This window comes from Dendrobium catenatum, unplaced genomic scaffold (assembly GCF_001605985.2).
Source record: "Dendrobium catenatum unplaced genomic scaffold, ASM160598v2 fragScaff_scaffold_763, whole genome shotgun sequence".
Classification (NCBI taxonomy): Eukaryota; Viridiplantae; Streptophyta; class Magnoliopsida; order Asparagales; family Orchidaceae; genus Dendrobium; species Dendrobium catenatum.
In genome coordinates, this window is record NW_021319225.1 from 854587 (window position 1) to 860593 (window position 6007).

The 6007-nt window shown below is 35.2% G+C and overlaps 1 long non-coding RNA gene across 1 annotated transcript in view; it reads left to right on the forward strand.

The window, feature by feature from the left end:
* Window positions 1-1499, forward strand: part of LOC114580117 — a 12492-nt gene extending 10993 nt beyond the window's left edge. The window contains exon 2 of the long non-coding RNA XR_003701394.1: window positions 71-1499. This is a non-coding gene — a long non-coding RNA (uncharacterized LOC114580117). The remainder of the gene's footprint in view (window positions 1-70) is intronic.
* The last annotated feature ends 4508 nt before the right edge of the window (window positions 1500-6007 follow it).

A 6007-nucleotide genomic window follows, 5' to 3' on the forward strand; every position in this document is an offset into this window, starting at 1 on the left:
CCCCCTTTTTTTTTTATTAGGGCCTTATTATAGTGGACAGGGTGAAAGCTTTTTCTATGACTGGCTGCAGGTGGTGTCTTTGGATATCTCTTTATTGTTGCTCCATGCAACAGCATTGGGAATTCAGATGGATTTGAATACATCATAGAAAAAGCCACCTGCAGTCAAATTGCATGATATACTTCTTGCAATCAAATTGCCCTTAACTTGAAAAAGTATTGGATTGGTGTGGACAATGCGGAGAAATATTTGCATGGTGAGTCATATTTTTACACTTAATTGCTATAGTGGTAGTTGTCATTTGTTTTCCTCAGTTATGTAATCATTGAGATTTCGCTTGGAAGAATTTTGCTGGTAGGTGCCAACAAATGACTAATCTTTTGTAAATAAACTTTTGCATACTCATTTTGCATTGGCGAACATCGAGGATGGCCTGAAATATCTCAGGCAACTAGTGTTATGATTTTCCATATTTATTCTTAAGGTGAGGGGACTTTTAGAAAGCAGGTTATTTATTTTCTATTGGAATTTATTAGTCATGTTGCCCTCTCTCTTTCTTTCTGTGAAGTACGGTCTATGTTGCATCGATACACCTATTTATGAAGGCATGTTGTATTCGATACACCGTTACGCGCATACGCCTCCGATACGGAACCGGAACTGATCTTCTACAGTTCAAGTTTACTTATACTCATTTTGCAATGGCGAACATCATGGATGGCTTGAAAATTTTCAGGCAACCGATGTTATGATTATTCCTATTTATGCTTGAGTTTGGAGGGCTTTTAGGAAGCTGATTATTTATTTGTTAGTGTGGGAATTCAATAATCATATTGTACTCTTTCTCCTTCCCTGAAGCAGGATGCAGTTTCTATGGTGATTTGAGGTTATATATATATATAAATTCTCGGCATATTTTACAGGCAATCCGGGTGCACTTCCTTTCCTTATGCATTACCTTAGAAATTAAATAGCCCCTATCTCCATTCTATTTCTCATTTTGGAAAATTGTCACAATCCGCCCATATGAATGAAAAATTTATATTGCACGGATGGGGGATTATATTGTTCTTTTACAGATGGAAGACTTATCATGTTTAGTTTGCTGTGATTTTCTCTTCTATGAGTGAGTTGTGATGGGAATAATGCCCCGATGATTTAGAATTTAGCCTACGCTGACCTTAAAGCAGAACCGCCTTGGGAGAGCAGTGCAGTTAGAACAGTGAGAGATTGAAAAGTTAAAATGTCATGAATATTGTATTATTATGTCTGCTTATAAAGTTTTGCTGCTCGGTTGATGTTAATGCATATCCTATCTCTTCTCTTGTATTGATTGGAGCTACATGAGGGAAAAATAAGGCAGCATTTAGAGATAAGGCAAATTAGCATATATTTGAAATTTATAGTGGGATTAAGAGAGAGATAGTGTATTTCACATGACCTGATTGTGATTCTTATTTTTGTTGGTATCAAGGAATTGTTGATCCTCTTGTTTTCTTTATAATTTCTATGAAGGTATTCTATAACTGCAATTCTTATCGGTGGGAAGTAGTCTGATAGTTTTGAAGTTCTATGTTTAATGCAATGTCAGAAGATGCCTATTGCATTTGTTGACAGTAACACGCTTCCTCACTTTCTTTCTCTTTTAGCATTGGTTGGGTCTTATACTTCTACATCTTTGCAACTTTTAACTTTATTCCAGGTCATGCTGCTAGCGTTAATTAACTATAGGGATTCACACCTATAGGAAACCTAAACTTTAATCATATGGTCATCGTAAAATGAGGGCGAAATATCTAGGTAGTATTTTATTTAAAACCCTAAACTTAAAAGTTAAATACTCTCCTCGACAACCTAAAAATGTTTAGAGGGAGGAAAAGAGGTAGAGGACAAATTGGACAAATTATCATATATTTGACATTAAGAGGGAGATTAAGAGAGATGATATGTCTTGGACATAACCTAGTTGTGATACTTATTTTTGTTGGTAAGAAGGAACTGTTGGTAGATCCTTATGTTTTCATTGCAATTTCTATGAAGGTATTCTATAAATTCAATTCATGTCTCCGGGAAGTAGTTTGTTATAGTTCTCAAGTTCTATGTTTAAGACAATATCAGAAGACTCATAATGCATTTGTAAACCTACATGGCCTGAATCCAAATTGATTTTTAGAAAAGTTAGTATCATGTTCCAGAACTCTTTCACATAGTTTTTAAAGTATAACACATTAATTTAATTCATCTGTAATTCACATAATCTTGTGCATCACCTTTATTCTTAAAAATATGAATCAACACACTCATTCTTCCATCATCTGTCATTTTTTTAGTCTTCAAAATAATATTAAGAAGTTTAGTATGTCAAAAAATTCCTTTTTCTCGTAAGCATTTACACACCTCTATTGGGATATCATTAGGTTTGATAGCTTTTCCATTTTTTTTTTTTTAATCTCTCTAACTTCAGTTTTACTGATACGTTGATAAAAATAAAAATCTTTATTTTCGCTTAGAATTCTATGGTCACTAAAGTCAATCGCTTTCTCATATTCTTTAATACTAAGATAGCAATATGTGATGAAAAAAAATTTTGTTTTTAATTATTTATATAATATGTTACAAACTAAGGAGAGCAAAAGATATATATGTAAGTTGACCCAACAAAGTGATAGGAGATGTAAGAATTTAGTTCAAGGGAAGTGCATTAGGTTTGAAGATCAAGTGTGTTTTTATTAGAAGAGGATATTCAACAAAGGTATATGAGATATTTTGTTAAACGTTTCAATGAAGATTGTGAGTATATGATTGACTTTAGTTACCTTAACATCCTAAATGAAAATTGTGATTTTTTTTTTTTTTTATGAAAATATTTGTAAAATTGAAGATAGAGATATTTTAAAGAAAATGAAACGTGGAAAAGTTGTTGGACATGATGATATTTTGATAGAGATGTTTTATTTCTTTTCCTCAATAATTGTCAGAAGCTTTTAGGCAACCTATTAAGATGTTTTGTCTTGCGATGGATAGTTAGGTCTGTCTGCATGGACGTGTTGAGGTGATTCAACTTCCTTAGCTATAAAACGTTCTCTCTCTCTCTCTCTCTCTCTCTCTCTCTCTCTCTCTCTCTCTCTCTATTTAATGGAAAAAAGTTCAGTTTTATGTATGCTGGTACATTCATGAATGAGAATTTGACTTAGTAGGTCATAATGTAGTTTAAGGGCATGACCTTACATAGTGGGATTTGGGCTTGATGTTGTTGTTGTTGTTGCTTGTGCATTCTTACAATTATTCACTATGAAAAGGAAAAGTGGAGCTGCATTGAATGGTGATACAATTTTTTATTTTTATATCGCAATTGTATGATTAGAACTTTGTTTTCTTCATGAAAAACATTTCCTAATGATATTGTAGTTATCAAGATTTGTGCCATAGAGCACGTACTAGTGTGTTGTGATTATACATAGTGGGATTTGGGCTTGATGTTGTTGTTGTTGTTGCTTGTGCATTCTTACAATTATTCACTATGAAAAGGAAAAGTGGAGCTGCATTGAATGGTGATACTATTTTTTATTTTTATATCGCAATTGTATGATTAGAACTTTGTTTTCTTTATGAAAAACAGTTCCTAATGATATTGTAGTTATCAAGATTTATGCCATAGAACAGGTACTAGTGTGTTGTGATTATTTCTTCTAAGTAAAAAGTTTGGATGGCCATCCTGATGATTTAAGAATTTAGCAACAACAATAATAAGCCTTTATCTCATTATGTGGGTTCGGCTATATGAATCATTTTTCTTCTTTGTGTCTTGTTAAAGGCTAAATTCTCATTTAAATCTAATAAGGGAAGGTCATTTCTAATATTTTTAAGCCAAGTCTTATTGTAGGTATACCTCTTTCTTTCCATCAAATCTAATGCATCTTCTCTCCTAACTGGGTCGTTGGAGGACCTCCATTTTTTGTGACGAAACCAATTGATCTAAGGTGACTCTCTAATCTTATATTCCACCGGAGTTGCTCTAAGATTTTCACGTATATGCTTATTTCTTATCCTTTCTTTAAATGTAAAGCCACTCATCCATCTGAGCATCCTCATCTCTTCGACACTCTACTTAATATTATGCTTCTCTTTTAATAGCCAACATTTTGACCATAAATAATTGCAAGTTTCAACACCAACTTATTATAGAATTTATCCTTTTAAGTTTGAGAGGGATTTTTCTATCACACAACATTTCTTGTTGTAATGGATTCTTTGTCATCATCTTAGGCTTCTCTTTCTTGTTCTTTCCTTCTTCTTCTTTCCTTTTGGGATTGTTATCCATGTCGTTGACTTTGTTTTAGTGGATTTAGCGTGAAAAGAATATTGTTCAACTAATTGATTTAAACACTCCTATAACATTGCCCTGTCTCCATTCTAATTTTAATCTGTTGGTGGAATGACGCTATTGCTATGAAAAAAGAAATTCAAATTTCGTTGAAGAATAAAATACTTCCAATTTACTGAGGTCTGTACTATCAGATTAAAATTAGAATGGAGATGTCTCCCGTGATAGATACGTCAAATCTTCGTACCGATATCCGCATCAGTGGTTAGTTACCTGGAAACTAAATTATGCAGAGTCTCCTTATTAATTACTTTATAAGTTCAATTGTCTAAGTTTCGATTATAATTTTTATGCATGTTGGTGCATCTCACACTCTTGATAGAAAAAGGAAAACTGAAATTGCATTGATGAGGTATAATATTTTTGCTTTTTTATATGGAAATTCTATGAATTACCTCATTTTCATCATGAAATACAATTAAGAAGGCCTAAATATATGAAAGTTGCAAAGATTTGTATCATAAATATAAGGTGTAGTGGTGTGTTGTGGTTATTTGTTTGAGTAAAAAGTTGAGAGGGATATGATGATGATGTTTTTAGAATTCAGTATGAATATCTCTATGCTTCCTATGGTATGGCATTCTTGATTGCCTGGAGTTTAGCACGGTTGTGCAGTGCTTTTGTGGAGTATCTTTATGTTTCCTATGGACATAGATCAACGTAAAGGTTTTTGCAAGATAGGAGCTGAGATTCTTGGGTATGATGAGATGGTGTCTGAAGGATCAGAGTCAGAGAGGAATGTTAGCCATCATGCAGAATGAATGTTCCTATTTTTCTTTTTGATTTCGCTGTCAAGCTAAATGACCTTATTATTCATGCACTGACAATCCAAAAGACAGAATTTATTATGTAGCCTTTACAAGTTACAGACATGAATACTCTAGTCATCTCATATAAATATGGTACCCCAAGCAATAGGAAACTCATCAACTTACATCACTTGATGATTCATTGTCATGCTTCAAAAATGCTGCCAATATCATCTTTAGGGCCTGAAAATCTTAACTTCTGTTTTTAGAACCTATTATAGTTATTTTAATATAATAATTATATTATTTGTGCCTTATTATCCCATAAGAAGAGATGTCCTATATTTTAGCATTGGATGGTTGAAACTAGGGGTGTCAATTCGGGTTAATGGATCAGGTTCGGGTCTGACTCGAGTTGACCCGACTGTAAACGGGCTGACCCGAACCCGTCCCGTTTAGTCAAACAGGTTAGAGATTTTAACCCGAACACGACCCGCGCGGGTTACTAGGTTGATCCGACCTGACCCGCGAACTTGGGCTCAGGCGTAGGCGTGTAGGTGTGCTCCTGCGCTCCGACGACCACGCGGTCCGCGTAGGCGAGCATCCGCGCTCCGATCGACCATGCGGTTCGCGCGAGCGTGACATGGGCTTAGGCGTAGCCTCGTATGTATGCTCCCGCGCTCCGGCGAAGGCGTAGCTGCTTAGACGTGCAGTATTGACGTTGTAGACCTGACGCGAACGGTTGGCATTGCGACGACGCGACGTGACGCCGACGTCCCTCGATTCCCTCCCACGTGGGAAAAATGAAACGGGCAGAGGCGTATGCAGGTCAGCTTGGGTCAATTTCGGGTTACCGGGTTGACTCGGATTCGAC